The sequence below is a fragment of the Schistocerca cancellata genome, unplaced genomic scaffold (assembly GCF_023864275.1).
Source record: "Schistocerca cancellata isolate TAMUIC-IGC-003103 unplaced genomic scaffold, iqSchCanc2.1 HiC_scaffold_426, whole genome shotgun sequence".
In the NCBI taxonomy this organism is placed as follows: domain Eukaryota; kingdom Metazoa; phylum Arthropoda; class Insecta; order Orthoptera; family Acrididae; genus Schistocerca; species Schistocerca cancellata.
In genome coordinates, this window is record NW_026046443.1 from 7,706,148 (window position 1) to 7,722,724 (window position 16,577).

A 16,577-nucleotide genomic window follows, 5' to 3' on the forward strand; every position below is an offset into this window, starting at 1 on the left:
CTTTTATACACTCAACTAGAGACCTAACGACAGTGCGTTACTATACAGGCTTCCCCGACGGATCTGTTGCGAATATAAGTCTCGGGTTTGTCGCGGGATCATATTATGCAAATCTCACAATATTTCGTCGCTGAAACTATTAGACGTCTTTCAGATGGTGGTGGTTGCTGCTGTCACTGCTGAAAGACGCAACTTGTGATAATCGCTCGGCAGGCAATATGCGTGCGCGGTCAGAAGCTCCCAGTTGCAGGAAAGCGACGCTCATAGTGCCCCATGCCGGGAGCCGCAGAAAGGCCATACGCGCGTGCGCTGTAGGCCATGACTGTGCCAGACGCTCCGATGGTTGAAATCTAAATTAAATCTCAGCAGTGCCCAGCGTCGAGTCGTCATGCGGAAATTCTTGTTTGTCCTGTTTTAATGTCATGGCAACCAATGCTGGATTGTAGGCGGCACTAAATTGAAAAGCTGCATCCCTGTTGATAAGATTGTTCGCCCTACTGAAACAAATGGCTTCCTTAAGAAGACAGTGCAACAAAGACGACGCTGAAAAACTTCAGTGTTCTCGTAAAACAGGCGTTGCTCAGAGTCCGGGCAATGCTCCGCTACCGCTGGTTTATCAGGCTCCCCGGGCATGTATGACGAAGAAGCTCAACAGTCGCTTTTGCACAGTGCGGCGTGTCTGTCCAGTATAAGGTTTCCTACAGTGGCATGGATCGTGTAAGGTACTATACCCATTAGCTTTTCCTCTAACTCTCAAATCTACGAACGATAAGATTTGATAGTGAACTTTACATTCGGATGGAACGAGTCCAGCTGCTGCAGAAACCTGAGTAATGTCTCCATTCCGTGGGATCACACCACAAAAATGTATCATCTACATACCGCCAGAAGCAGAAAGGTTGGATACCTGCCGACTGCTGTGCATTGTTCCTAAAAGTGTCCATAAAAGAGTTGACCGCCATAGGAGACAGAGGACTTTCCATGGCAACTCTGTCAACTTATTCAAAATAATGTTTGTTGAATAACAAGTAAGGTAAACCATATGTTTAAACAATGCCGCATTGTCTTTCTCAAACTTGCTACTGATAAAGTTCCAACGAGTCCTGCAGAGATACCTTCGGAAATAAAAATACTACTACAATGCGTACCATGAGGTCCTGCGGGTGTACCTTGAGTGTCTTCAGGAGTTCTAGGAAGACCTCTGAATTCCGGATATGATGGTTACATTTGCCTACGACAGGTCCCAACAGCGAAGTAAGATATTCAGCCAGAAGATAGATGGGGGCTCCAATGTTGCTCACTACCAGATGAAGAGGGGACCCATCCGTATGTATCTTCCGTAAGGGAGGTGCATCCTATGGACAATATATGCAACAAAAAAACTGAAAGTGTATGTTCACTGCAGACGTGTTGCCGTTGTCGCAGTTCTTCGTTACAGAGTATCGATAAGTCAATGGAATTTATTTTGTTTCAACTACTGTGTTTGTCTGTGTTACCGTAAATAATTATAAGATTTCAGTTCTAGAATGCATTTCCCCAAACTTGTATTTTGTTTATATACTAACTGAATACCCGGCGTTGCACAGGTTTGCATTTACTCCAGTCTTCTATTAGTCGACGTCCTCGCCCTCCCCCTATCTATCCATTTCCTCCTCCCCCTTTTTTGTGTCCATCTGCTCCTCCCACCCTCTGCTTACCTCATCCTCTACCCATCTAAGTCAATCTCTTCTTCCTCCTCAATCTCCTCCACAATTCCTCTGTACCATCCTCCCTCCTCTTTGTCGATTTCCTTATCGCCCCCTCTCTCTGACCTTCTCACCCTCCCCCCTCTATTCATTTCTTCCACCTCGTCTCATTGTCCATCTCTTCCTCCCTAGTCTGCTCCTTCTCTTTCCCCTCTCTGTCCATCTTTTCTTTCTCTTTCTTCCCTCTGTCCATATCCTCCTCCTCTTTCTCTGTCACTCTCCCCCTTCCCCTCTATCCATCTCCTACTTTTTTTCTGTCCATTTCTTCCTCTATCCTCTCACTGCCCATCACCTTCTGCACTCCTCTCTGTCCATCTCCTCCTCCTCTTCCTGCTCTTCTGTCCATCTCGCTCCCTGTCTCTGTCCATTTGCTCCACTCATTCTATTTCTTTATCCCCCCCTCTCTGTCAATCGTTTCCTCCTCCCTCTTTGTATACCTCTTTCACTTCCCCACCTCCTTTCCCATATCTGTGATCTTCTCGCTCCCCCTCTCTGTATGTTGATCTTCTCCTCCACTTCTCTCACTCCATGTTAGCGTAACTACCTCAGTAGGGGTCACCGACTATTGTCATCACAGTATTTCTTACCAGATAGCAAAATGTGATTGTAATGGATCCACAGGTTTAGGAGGAGCAATTAATGCACGGCTTTGCACTCATACATACAAATCACATGTGTTTCACATATAATAGATTTCGCACATAATTGTACACATAGTTCAACTGTACCTCTAGCGAATTTCACCTTGCAGTTTAGTTTTCACGTAACTCAATATTTACGAGTATGGCGTCACATCTCCTCAACTATGTGTCGTACAATGAGATAATATTGTAGTTACAGTCTGCAGCATGTGTAGTATCTGTTCGCGAAATCTACTGCGCGTAGAGTTATTAGCAAGTAAGTAAGAAGTTAAAACGTCATGAATGGTGCGGTCGTTTTTCACTCTTTTCAGTGTTTATAAGTCATATATCGTAAATTATGTGATAATTTTATGGGTACATTCTGTAGCATATGTAGATATAAACTTTGAAATGTGTTGCGAATACAGTTACTAACAAGAAAGTGATAAAAGCACGATGTGGCTGTTTCCCATGCATATCTGTGTTCAGGGCATCATATCACCTGAAGCATGTGTCGTATTACGAAGAAATTCTACAGGTACATTCAGTGGTTAATGTGATTACTGTCAGCAAAATATGACAGGAATACAGTTAGTAGAAAGGAAGTAGTAAATTAAAACGCCATGTCTGGTGAGCCGCTTTAACTCCGTAAATAGCGAAAATGTAATAACCAAATAACATTTTCCCTTCAAACATTTCGTGGGGGTTGTCAGCGCGAAAAAGTTTCGTAAAGATTTACAATTTTGTGCAAAGTTTGTTGCAAGTCACTGAGTGCTGCCATTCTCAAATACTGGATTAACAAAGTCTGCGTATTTGCGTGTCGTGGGCCACGCTTCCTTTTCAATCCCACATTTTTGATAGACAGATGATTCCCACCCCAGAGCGATTCTTTCCTGGCAATAAATGGCATGACTACGACGTTTGGTTGCAGTCGGTCTGGTAGCTTAAGAGGAGATGTGGAGCATACATATGTACATACGTACAGCTGCTCCTACCGATATCGTTTTATGCAGCCCGCAGTGTCATAATTGGCCTTCGAGAACCACACACGAGATTTTCATATTCTCTCACTTGCTACGAGCAAAGTATCTGTCTACAGAACACAGTGGAACTTTTTGTAATAATTTTAATGTAATAAAATTTTATATTGGGATACGTTTCCGCTACAGGCTGTAGTTTTCAAGTTATTCAAGAAATCGTACCAAAGTGACCTACAAACGTACCAATACTCACACAGCCCCTACCGGTCAGGACTTCTAGTACGTTGTTCATGGCAGGCGCTCCTACCACTGTACGAAGTTTTCCCACTGCAGAAATTATTACGTACATGCGAAATTTCTTGTTCTTGATTTACTGGCCATTTAGTGTTACCGGTTTAGTTGAGCATTTACTGATTCTAAACCTGACAATTGTGTAAATTTTACCTAACAGCTTTGGGAATTTTAACAGGCATAGAATAAACAATTACATTTTCGATTCATCAGACTCTGTGACTACGGAATTACTGCGCTTGTGAGGGTTTAGTTTGGACCGAATTGTCAAAGTAATTAGTTGTAGCGTAACATTTATAAAAGGCGCTTTTCTGTCATTATCCTTAGGGGTCACGTTTAGATTAATAATGTTAACGAAACAGTCAACTATGCTGGTTGCGCAACAGCCCAATAAGTAGAAACAAAGAAAGGCCGAATAATGGGAACAGTTCGTGCAGTCGGAAATTATTGCACAGTGTTACAAGGAAGCGCCACTAACAACATACTAGAAATCCTGAGTGGTGAGGTACGAAGGGTGAGGTGGAGGTGCGTTTGAAGATTGCTTTTGAATGTTTTTCTTGAATAACTCAAATTGTGACCTCCAGCGGAAATGTACTCTAGTACCCAATTTATCTACACCAAATTACCTACAAAATGGTCCTGTTTATTTCTTACGTACATCTGAAAGATTGCGCGTAGCGAGCGAGAGCATATGAAAATCTCGCGCGTGGTTTTTCAGGGTCAGATATAACGTTACGGGTTGCATAAAACGACATTGGTAGGGGCAGCTGAATCACCTTTAATACACACACATTCATTTTTATAATACGTATGGATTATGCTGTATAACTTCAAACAGTAGCAGGAAAAAGCTGTAGTACAATTTCAGCGTTCTGACTGATAGTCTCTCCACGAACATCTCCAGACTCCTCCCTTATACGAATTTTTCATATACATTGTGTGCTTCCACGATCTTTGCGCCAAAACAAAATCTAATACAATATAGCAGCGAAATACAACGTTACAAGCTTCATATAAGAAATAAATTCAGTTGTGATTTTCCTTTGTTTTTCTTGTATACCTTTGGCATCCAACACAAATGATGCTGGAACACAGCCCCTACCACCGAAAATAGTTGCTGTAATTGTGGCAGCTAGCTTGTACGCAGCGACTACACATCTTCGTCGCAGGTCCAAAGACTCACACAAACTACGGAAAAACTGAAGGCAACCCAAATTAGCAACAGCTTACAATAATTTAGAAAACAGAAAATATACATTACGTATCTAGAGTGTGGAGATGAGCCGTGGCAATGTTGTTAAGAGTTAACTTCGTAAGACGCCTGGGTGACAAAAAAAAACTGGGTTTCAGCTGGTCATCTCACTTCGAAAACTGCGCAAAACATTTGAACACAGTGACGAAGGATAGACATTTACGACCGCGTACTTAAATCCTACGTACCATGTTTCCTTGCGGCTACTTGATTCTCCCACTGCCAGTTAAGGATTTCGTCCTGTAATGTTAGCTAGTTGTGGAGAATTGGGGAAACACTCAACGAGATCCATCTTTATCTGCGAAGATAATCAAACTGATAATCAAACACTCTAAATTTTGGACTGCAGTGTTCACAACCAGTGCGTCAGTAATGGATGTAATCGACCATTGACATTTCAGACACATAGTCCGTTGGAATATACAGGGCTATTACAAATGATTGAAGCGATTTCATAAATTCACTGTAGCCCCATTCATTGACATATGGTCACGACACACTACAGATACGTAGAAAAACTCATAAAGTTTTGTTCGGCTGAAGCCGCACTTCAGGTTTCTGCCGCCAGAGCGCTCGAGAGCGCAGTGAGACAAAATGGCGACAGGAGCCGAGAAAGCGTATGTCGTGCTTGAAATGCACTCACATCAGTCAGTCATAACAGTGCAACGACACTTCAGGACGAAGTTCAACAAAGATCCACCAACTGCTAACTCCATTCGGCGATTGTATGCGCAGTTTAAAGCTTCTGGATGCCTCTGTAAGGGGAAATCAACGGGTCGGCCTGCAGTGAGCGAAGAAACGGTTGAACACGTGTATCTGGACATGCTGGAAAATTGACTCATGCCACAACTGGAGACCGACAGCGCCGACTTCATCTTTCAACAGGATGGTGCTCCACCGCACTTCCATCATGATGTTCGGCATTTCTTAAACAGGAGATTGGAAAACCGATGGATCGGTCGTGGTGGAGATCATGATCAGCAATTCATGTCATGGCCTCCACGCTCTCCCGACTTAACCCCATGCGATTTCTTTCTTTGGGGTTATGTGAAAGATTCAGTATTTAAACCTCCTCCACCAAGAAACGTGCCAGAACTGCGAGCTCGCATCAACGATGCTTTCGAACTCATTGATGGGGACATGCTGCGCCGAGTGTGGGAGGAACTTGATTATCGGCTTGATGTCTGCCGAATCACAACTAAAGGGGCACATATCGAACATTTGCGAATGCCTAAAATAACTTTGAGTTTTTGTATGTGTCTGCAAAGCATTGTGAAAATATCTCAAATAATAAAGTTATTGTAGAGCTGTGAAATCGCTTCAATCATTTGTAAGAACCCTGTAACGAAGTCTATCGTCGAAACATAAAATACTCAGTTCAAACGGTTGGAGCACAGGCACACATATCTATTCTTCAAACAGGCTGTTTGTTATACATGTGGCAGAGTGACACAGTTCTTGCAATTAGCATTAATCCGTACCCGTGCCGTTATTAGTTATTTTCAGGAGTATATGCGCGAGCGATAACCGCGTGCCTGTTCGATGATTTAGCGGTACGATACCCGGACAAAGAGTGTCTACCCTCGCGACTTTAGGTCAAAGGGATTGTTTGTCTTCTCTCAGTTTTGATGTCCACGCGGATAATTGTTGAGTACACTTTATGCCATGGCGACGCGGTGGATTGCTGTTCTGACAAGGTACACGATATCAGAATTATTATTATCGGATAAATACTGAACGATTAACGCTGATATGTAATACACAAGTTCTGTGGCAAGGATTGTAAATACTTCGACAAATTCTGCAGCCGCGGCATCGAAAAAGCTTGATGCACGCACCGCGGAAGCTAAGCCACGACTGTCTACAGTCGATCTCTGCCATCGACGGACACGTGACGATATCCGAATGGTGGATATCCCAGCGATACTAAAATATTCTCACGGCTTGAACTGATCTGGCTTTGAACACTGATCGGATTCTGAATCACTGAATAATGCAGCTAGAGGAATGTCCTGTTGGGATACTCTGGGCGGCGACTGTACATTTTCTTGATGATGTCTTGAGGCATTGCGTTGGTACTGTCAGCTAACAGAGTGCAGCCGTACGATCGCTTATATCCGCGTTTGGCGGTTGGATGTTTACTTGGAAACTGTTTGTGTTACGTAAGACGGAAGCATAATGCAGTCCGCATTGTGTGCAGCTTCTATGGCGTCCGATCATAATTACTGTTGCGGCCGTCTGGACGTTGTCTCAGACACGTTGCGTCTGCGTCTGTGTATAGTGTCTTCTGGCGGACACAGCAGTTTAACATCTATAAACTTATATTTGTACTTGGGGAGGCCAGCACGCTACCTTCGTGGCTTCTTCCATTATAACATTTTGAATTTCAGTGTAACTATTACGGAACATTAAATTTGGCAATCTGATGTTCCAAATTAAACCTTTTCCCTTTGTTAATAAATGACAAACCAACTAATTATAAACTGGTTTCACAATACAGAGGGTTATAAATATTTACTGACTTCACAATTACGAAGGCAGTTCAATAAGTAATGCAACACATTTTTTTTCTGAAACAGGGGTTGTTTTATTCAGCATTGAAATACACCAGGTTATTCCCCAATCTTTTAGCTACACAACACCATTTTTCAACGTAATCTCCATTCAATGCTACGGCCTTACGCCACCTTGAAATGAGGGCCTGGATGCCTGCACGGTACCATTCCACTGGTCGATGTCGGAGCCAATGTCGTACTGCATCAATAACTTCTTCATCATCCGCGTAGTGCCTCCCAAGGATTGCGTCCTTCATTGGGCCAAACATATGGAAATCCGACGGTGCGAGATCGGGGCTGTAGAGTGCATGAGGAAGAACATTCCACTGAAGTTTTGTGAGCTCCTCTCGGGTGCGAAGACTGGTGTGAGGTCTTGCGTTGTCATGAAGAAGGAGAAGTTCATTCAGATTTTTGTGCCTCCGAACACGCTGAAGTCGTTTCTTCAATTTCTGAAGAGTAGCACAATACACTTCAGAGTTGATCGTTTGACCATGGGGAAGGACATCGAACAGAATAACCCCTTCAGCGTCCCAGAAGACTGTAACTATGACTTTACCGGCTGAGGGTATGGCTTTAAACTTTTTCTTGGTAGGGGAGTGGGTGTGGCGCCACTCCATTGACTGCCGTTTTGTTTCAGGTTCGAACTGATGAACCCATGTTTCATCGCCTGTAACAATCTTTGACAAGAAATTGTCACCCTCAGCCACATGACGAGCAAGCAATTCCGCACAGATGGTTCTCCTTTGCTCTTTATGGTGTTCGGTTAGACAACGAGGGACCCAGCGGGAACAAACCTTTGAATATCCCAACTGGTGAACAATTGTGACAGCACTATCAACAGAGATGTCAAGTTGAGCACTGAGTTGTTTGATGGTGATCCGTCGATCATCTCGAACGAGTGTGTTCGCACACTCCGCCATTGCAGGAGTCACAGCTGTGCACGGCCGGCCCGAACGCGGGAGATCAGACAGTCTTGCTTGACCTTGCGGCGATGATGACACACGCTTTGCCCAACGACTCACCGTGCTTTTGTCCACTGCCAGATCACCGTAGACATTCAGCAAGCGCCTATGAATATCTGAGATGCCCTGGTTTTCCGCCAAAAGAAACTCGATCACTGCCCGTTGTTTGCAACGCACATCCGTTACAGACGCCATTTTAACAGCTCCGTACAGCGCTGCCACCTGTCGGAAGTCAATGAAACTATACGAGACGAAGCGGGAATGTTTGAAAATATTCCACAATAAATTTCCGGTTTTTTCAACCAAAATTTGCCGAGAAAGAAAATGTGTTGCATTACTTATTGAACTGCCCTCGTAGAAAGGAATAGCTACAGTATAATCCAGGAGAATCATTTTAGAAATCCTTTGTCTCATATAAAGGCTTGCATTGAATTATTGGGTTAGTGCTTAAATGCGGAGCGTTCGTTTATAAGTTTAATAAACACTACAGAAACACGCAACAGAGACATTAGTGATCAGTCATATATTCAGTTTCACTATTTATAACAGTCTGCCAACGCTGGGATAACTTTTCGTTTCCGCGACTGTGGAAATGACGTGGTTTTGATGCGTAGAACACGTCGAGCCATTTTCGGAGCACATTATCATGCGGAAAGGGAGTTACTTGAAAACTCTTCGACAGAGAGTGGAAAAGGTGAAAAAATGACAGTGCAGTATCAGCTGATGAATGTGGATGAAGAATGACTTAGCAAACAAACTCTTGTGTAATGTTTTTTGTCTCTTCTTGAACTGCATCTGCAATACGTCTCAGCTGATGACGGCAAACGTCAGCAGTGACGGTTGCACTCGGGGAAGCAAATGGTAGTACACCGCACCGTCGCTATTCCACTCGATGCAAAGACTTACTTACCTTTAATGGATGCGCCCAGGTGTTCGTATGGGGAGTTGCTGCTTTGCTTAGGCTCAACCATTCCGTTCTTTCCCTTATGTTAGCATAAAGACACCACCAAAATAACTAATAACGGCACGATAAAATTGACGACGAGCGAGCAGAGATATGACCACCTGTTGATTTTTATGATTTTTGGCTTAGAGCATGCGGTCATCATACACACGATTTTTGAACCTTCGTAATTGGATGCAAATGTCGGATGATGGTGGAATGATCACAGTTCATCTGTTTTGTGAGTAGACGAGTACATTGACGTGGATTGTTGTGGATTAATGCTTCTACACAATCTTCCTTTTTGAACGTGCAGAATCATCAATGGCAAAACTATCCTCTTTAGAAACAGAAAATCGTTTTCTTACCTTGCTCTACCCGATGGCACTATCCCCGTACACAGCGAAACTATTTCTTGCAACCTCCGCTGCTGTTACCCCTGTGCGAAAGTCAAATTGAAGAAACGTTCAGATTTCTCCATTTCGCAATTCATTTTGTAGCGGTCACAGCTTCAGTCACTATCTCCAGATGACGATATTGACAAAATGTACACTCAACAACAGTCAACTAGAAATAAAAAGAATGACAATCTACAAATAAACCCATACCAACCGGAATACCACCAAGCAAAACAAAAACGCTAGGAGCTTATGCACCAACCCTTGCGGCCATTGCTATAGCCATTCGAGAGTGTCTTACTGGAGCGTTACAGTACATTAAGCTTCGAACGACGACCCAGAGCTGCCGTCCAGGCAAATTGTGCGAATGGATTCATTCATGAGCGCAGTTCCGATGCTACGTGCAAAACATGCTAAAAAATGCTGTGGCTAAGCCATGTCTCCACAATATCTTTTCTTTCAGGAGTGCTAGTTCTGCAAGTTTCGCAGGAGAGCTTCTGTAAAGTTTGGAAGGTAGGAGACGAGGTACTGGCAGAAGTAAAGCTGTGAGTACCAGGCGTGAGTCGTGCTTCGGTAGCTCAGTTGGTAGAGCACTTGCCCGCGAAAGGCAAAGGTCCCGAGTTCGAGTCTCGGTCGGGCACACAGTTTTAATCTGCCAGGAAATTTCATATCAGCGCACACTCCGCTGCAGAGTGAAAATCTCATTCTGGAAATATCCCTCAGGCTGTGGCTAAGCCATGTCTCCACAATATCCTTTCTTTCAGGAGTGCTAGTTCTGCAAGTTTCGCAGGAGAGCTTCTGTAAAGTTTGGAAGGTAGGAGACGAGGTACTGGCAGAAGTAAAGCTGTGAGTACCGGGCGTGAGTCGTGCTTCGGTAGCTCAGTTGGTAGAGCACTTGCCCGCGAAAGGCAAAGGTCCCTAGTTCGAGTCTCGGTCGGGCACACAGTTTTAATCTGCCAGGAAATTTCATATCAGCGCACACTCCGCTGCAGAGTGAAAATCTCATTCTGGAAATATCCCTCAGGCTGTGGCTAAGCCATGTCTCCACAATATCCTTTCTTTCAGGAGTGCTAGTTCTGCAAGTTTCGCAGGAGAGCTTCTGTAAAGTTTGGAAGGTAGGAGACGAGGTACTGGCAGAAGTAAAGCTGTGAGTACCGGGCGTGAGTCGTGCTTCGGTAGCTCAGTTGGTAGAGCACTTGCCCGCGAAAGGCAAAGGTCCCTAGTTCGAGTCTCGGTCGGGCACACAGTTTTAATCTGCCAGGAAATTTCATATCAGCGCACACTCCGCTGCAGAGTGAAAATCTCATTCTGGAAATATCCCTCAGGCTGTGGCTAAGCCATGTCTCCACAATATCCTTTCTTTCAGGAGTGCTAGTTCTGCAAGTTTCGCAGGAGAGCTTCTGTAAAGTTTGGAAGGTAGGAGACGAGGTACTGGCAGAAGTAAAGCTGTGAGTACCGGGCGTGAGTCGTGCTTCGGTAGCTCAGTTGGTAGAGCACTTGCCCGTGAAAGGCAAAGGTCCCGAGTTCGAGTCGCGGTCGGGCACACAGTTTTAATCTGCCAGGAAATTTCATATCAGCGCACACTCCGCTGCAGAGTGAAAATCTCATTCTGGAAATATCCCTCAGGCTGTGGCTAAGCCATGTCTCCACAATATCCTTTCTTTCAGGAGTGCTAGTTCTGCAAGTTTCGCAGGAGAGCTTCTGTAAAGTTTGGAAGGTAGGAGACGAGGTACTGGCAGAAGTAAAGCTGTGAGTACCGGGCGTGAGTCGTGCTTCGGTAGCTCAGTTGGTAGAGCACTTGCCCGCGAAAGGCAAAGGTCCCGAGTTCGAGTCTCGGTCGGGCACACAGTTTTAATCTGCCAGGAAATTTCATATCAGCGCACACTCCGCTGCAGAGTGAAAATCTCATTCTGGAAATATCCCTCAGGCTGTGGCTAAGCCATGTCTCCACAATATCCTTTCTTTCAGGAGTGCTAGTTCTGCAAGTTTCGCAGGAGAGCTTCTGTAAAGTTTGGAAGGTAGGAGACGAGGTACTGGCAGAAGTAAAGCTGTGAGTACCGGGCGTGAGTCGTGCTTCGGTAGCTCAGTTGGTAGAGCACTTGCCCGCGAAAGGCAAAGGTCCCGAGTTCGAGTCTCGGTCGGGCACACAGTTTTAATCTGCCAGGAAATTTCATATCAGCGCACACTCCGCTGCAGAGTGAAAATCTCATTCTGGAAATATCCCTCAGGCTGTGGCTAAGCCATGTCTCCACAATATCCTTTCTTTCAGGAGTGCTAGTTCTGCAAGTTTCGCAGGAGAGCTTCTGTAAAGTTTGGAAGGTAGGAGACGAGGTACTGGCAGAAGTAAAGCTGTGAGTACCGGGCGTGAGTCGTGCTTCGGTAGCTCAGTTGGTAGAGCACTTGCCCGTGAAAGGCAAAGGTCCCGAGTTCGAGTCTCGGTCGGGCACACAGTTTTAATCTGCCAGGAAATTTCATATCAGCGCACACTCCGCTGCAGAGTGAAAATCTCATTCTGGAAATATCCCTCAGGCTGTGGCTAAGCCATGTCTCCACAATATCCTTTCTTTCAGGAGTGCTAGTTCTGCAAGTTTCGCAGGAGAGCTTCTGTAAAGTTTGGAAGGTAGGAGACGAGGTACTGGCAGAAGTAAAGCTGTGAGTACCGGGCGTGAGTCGTGCTTCGGTAGCTCAGTTGGTAGAGCACTTGCCTGCGAAAGGCAAAGGTCCCGAGTTCGAGTCTCGGTCGGGCACACAGTTTTAATCTGCCAGGAAATTTCATATCAGCGCACACTCCGCTGCAGAGTGAAAATCTCATTCTGGAAATATCCCTCAGGCTGTGGCTAAGCCATGTCTCCACAATATCCTTTCTTTCAGGAGTGCTAGTTCTGCAAGTTTCGCAGGAGAGCTTCTGTAAAGTTTGGAAGGTAGGAGACGAGGTACTGGCAGAAGTAAAGCTGTGAGTACCGGGCGTGAGTCGTGCTTCGGTAGCTCAGTTGGTAAAGCACTTGCCCGCGAAAGGCAAAGGTCCCGAGTTCGAGTCTCGGTCGGGCACACAGTTTTAATCTGCCAGGAAATTTCATATCAGCGCACACTCCGCTGCAGAGTGAAAATCTCATTCTGGAAATATCCCTCAGGCTGTGGCTAAGCCATGTCTCCACAATATCCTTTCTTTCAGGAGTGCTAGTTCTGCAAGTTTCGCAGGAGAGCTTCTGTAAAGTTTGGAAGGTAGGAGACGAGGTACTGGCAGAAGTAAAGCTGTGAGTACCGGGCGTGAGTCGTGCTTCGGTAGCTCAGTTGGTAGAGCACTTGCCCGCGAAAGGCAAAGGTCCCGAGTTCGAGTCTCGGTCGGGCACACAGTTTTAATCTGCCAGGAAATTTCATATCAGCGCACACTCCGCTGCAGAGTGAAAATCTCATTCTGGAAATATCCCTCAGGCTGTGGCTAAGCCATGTCTCCACAATATCCTTTCTTTCAGGAGTGCTAGTTCTGCAAGTTTCGCAGGAGAGCTTCTGTAAAGTTTGGAAGGTAGGAGACGAGGTACTGGCAGAAGTAAAGCTGTGAGTACCGGGCGTGAGTCGTGCTTCGGTAGCTCAGTTGGTAGAGCACTTGCCCGCGAAAGGCAAAGGTCCCGAGTTCGAGTCTCGGTCGGGCACACAGTTTTAATCTGCCAGGAAATTTCATATCAGCGCACACTCCGCTGCAGAGTGAAAATCTCATTCTGGAAATATCCCTCAGGCTGTGGCTAAGCCATGTCTCCACAATATCCTTTCTTTCAGGAGTGCTAGTTCTGCAAGTTTCGCAGGAGAGCTTCTGTAAAGTTTGGAAGGTAGGAGACGAGGTACTGGCAGAAGTAAAGCTGTGAGTACCGGGCGTGAGTCGTGCTTCGGTAGCTCAGTTGGTAGAGCACTTGCCCGCGAAAGGCAAAGGTCCCGAGTTCGAGTCTCGGTCGGGCACACAGTTTTAATCTGCCAGGAAATTTCATGCTCAAAATAGTTTTTCTGGAAGGTTTTTAAGCGTGCCACTGATATTTTGTAAACGTACGCGAATCGGTTCAAACTTTGGACTGAGGTACATCGTTATCCGTTGTCGAGGTACTACGGTTTTTTGGAATTAAATGTAGCACCTGAAGTTAGTTCTTATATGAACTGAGCGCGCAGGAACAGTTTAAAGTGAATCAAATTTTTAAAAAAGTGCATTCTTAAGATATAAATAGAAACTCACTTTCAAAAATATAGGTTCATTCAGATTTTACATGCAAAAATCGCCTTTCACTGGGAGATTTTTGAAGCTCGCAACGGCTGTACTTCTAAAATGTACGAAGCGATTAAAACTTCGTACGAAGATAGGTGAGTGCATAAAGTCAGAATGAAGTAGTTGTTATCCAATAATGTTCATCGGTTGTCGAGATACGATGGTTTGAAGTCTAGCTACATGTAGAAAGGAAAATTTGTTCTTGCGTGAACTGAATGAGCGGAAACGATATAGAGTGAATGAAATGAATGAAAATGCTTCGTTACGACAAAATTGCAAGCTTCCTTTTAAAAATCTAGCTTCATTCGGATTTTACGCGCAAAAAAGGCGTCTTCACGACTTATTTTACGGATGCCGTTTCTCTGTTTCAAACTTGTGTGAATCACTTCGAATTCTGTAAGAAGGTTGGTCCGAGCTCGGGGCTCACAGTCCGAACTACACGGCACTGTTAAGCACTAATGAAGGACAGGGTCCCTTACTTCGATTGCACATAATTCATTAAGATCAATCCAACACATTTATTTCAAATAACATAAATGAAGTTACATTTGAATCTGTCTGACATTAAACAGGAATAAAAAAAAAATTTCAAATTTAGTGCGTGAAGCGCGAGTTAAGCCAATAACCAGATAAACTAAACAATTCTCCGTAATTCAAAAGAAAGAGAAAAACGAAATTGAGTCAATACACCCCACTGACAAATATCCAAAAAAAACCTTACAATACTACTCAAAAGAATACACTGAAGTGGGGAGCAGTCATTCACCCGACAGAACACTTCAAAATGAGTTCAATAACAGAGCTGTGTGCCCCAGAAAACTGCAAAACATTAAATACACTTCATTTGACGAATAACAAATACTAACTAACATTACGCCACTCCTGTTTGAACTGCAGTGCCCCAAAGAAACAGGCGCTTATTCTGAAAGAACAATTTTTTATATGTTTAAATTACAGCATTAAGGAATTCCAAAATATGTCCCCTTTCTAGGCGGAGGCTGAGCCAGAGACACAGAATGCCACAAAAACACAGTTTTGCTGTGAAATCTTGCAAGGACACCCGGAAACAGTCACAGACAAGGGGTCGGCACCCACAAATAACTCAGGCTAAGAGTCACGGTGGGAGCACATCCTACGAGAACTTGTTCACACTATGCTCACCACAAACTGCAGACATTCCGGCCGAACATCCGCTCGCGGTGGCTGCCAGAAGGACGAAGCAATCAACAGACCCACGCCGTGCTTCTCACACAGGCACCTCAATTTGTACAAACATCTAGGCCAACACCAACTCCGGACTCCCCTCTCACTGCGAGGCTTGGCGCAGTTTATATGAAATGCCTTCCAGGCAACGAGTAACCGCCGCAGGAATTACACAATTAGCAAACAGCCCCAGCGTAACAGACATCACACACGTCCTTACGCCCGAGCCACAACTCCGCCAGTCTCACCGGCCGCCACAAACCGACTGCCTCTCGCCGCCCCGCGCGCCCCAGCCGAAAACGCAAATATGCTCATGCCCGGGGACGCGCCAAAGATAGCAAGCCGATCGCTGATGGTCGACCAGCGATTTGGCTCAAAGGTGTTCAAATACATGTAGTTAATGGTTGTCCTCTTGTTTTGTGAAAGCTCTGTCCATTTCCACGATACAGGCAGCATGATACGAAAGCCAATAAAATATAATTATACCGGATTAGCCGTCACACGAGTCAACAAAAATCTACTTCGGTTGCCAAGTTATGGCGGTTTAATGTCAACGTTATGGCAGTGCAAAAGTTGGGAACCAGAATGAATAATGCTCCTATCATTTTACAAAGAAAGGTGAATATGTCCTGCGCCTATTTAGTGATCTAAGAGAGGGGATCTAGCTGCTAGACTTATCAAGCATCTTCAAATACATTTTTAGTTGTTAGTATTAGTACCAATGTCATGTAATGTAATACATCGTGTGAAGTAAAGTAATGTGATACATGATATCAAGTCGTGTAACATGAATCATGTCATGTTTACCATGGCTGGGGAAACTTCAGGATTTTGGGCACAGAAAAAGTTCAGCCTATAAGCTGCAAGATAAAGTTGTGACAACGCGTTACAGATAAGAGAGCTCTCTATGCAGAGAAAGTAGGGTTAGCTCGTAAAAAAGAGCGAATACGTCAAATGTTTTGATTTAAATATCTTTGAAGTTGCCTCATACGTTGCACAGCTAGCTCCGTTCTTTTGTACCCCTAATTCTGCCCATGAGATATTCGGCTTTTTTGTGCTATGACAGGAGCAATTTCCTTCTGATCCAATAAACAACTGGGAATGTTTGGTGCAAGTTTCACACCGACATTAAGAGACTGGTGGAGGAGAGTAATTTGTGGTTGACCACATCTGGCAAGTCAAAAGAATAATGACCAAAGAATAAGCACAAAACTCTTACTAGTGTCATTAGAATATCATATTTCTCTGGAAACAGACTCCATCTGGAATGTCACATCACAAGAGAGGGGTTCACATCCCCGTCGGACTATCCACATTTAGCTTTCCCATCGATTTTGTAAACCACTTCCACGAAATATCGGATTCGTTCCTGTGACCAG

The 16,577-nt window shown here is 44.6% G+C and overlaps 1 non-coding gene across 1 annotated transcript; it reads left to right on the forward strand.

Annotated features, from left to right (window-relative positions):
* Positions 1-12,118: 12,118 nt before the first annotated feature.
* Positions 12,119-12,193, forward strand: Trnas-uga (transfer RNA serine (anticodon UGA)). The gene has a single exon. It is a non-coding gene; the product is annotated as a tRNA-Ser (tRNA).
* The last annotated feature ends 4,384 nt before the right edge of the window (positions 12,194-16,577 follow it).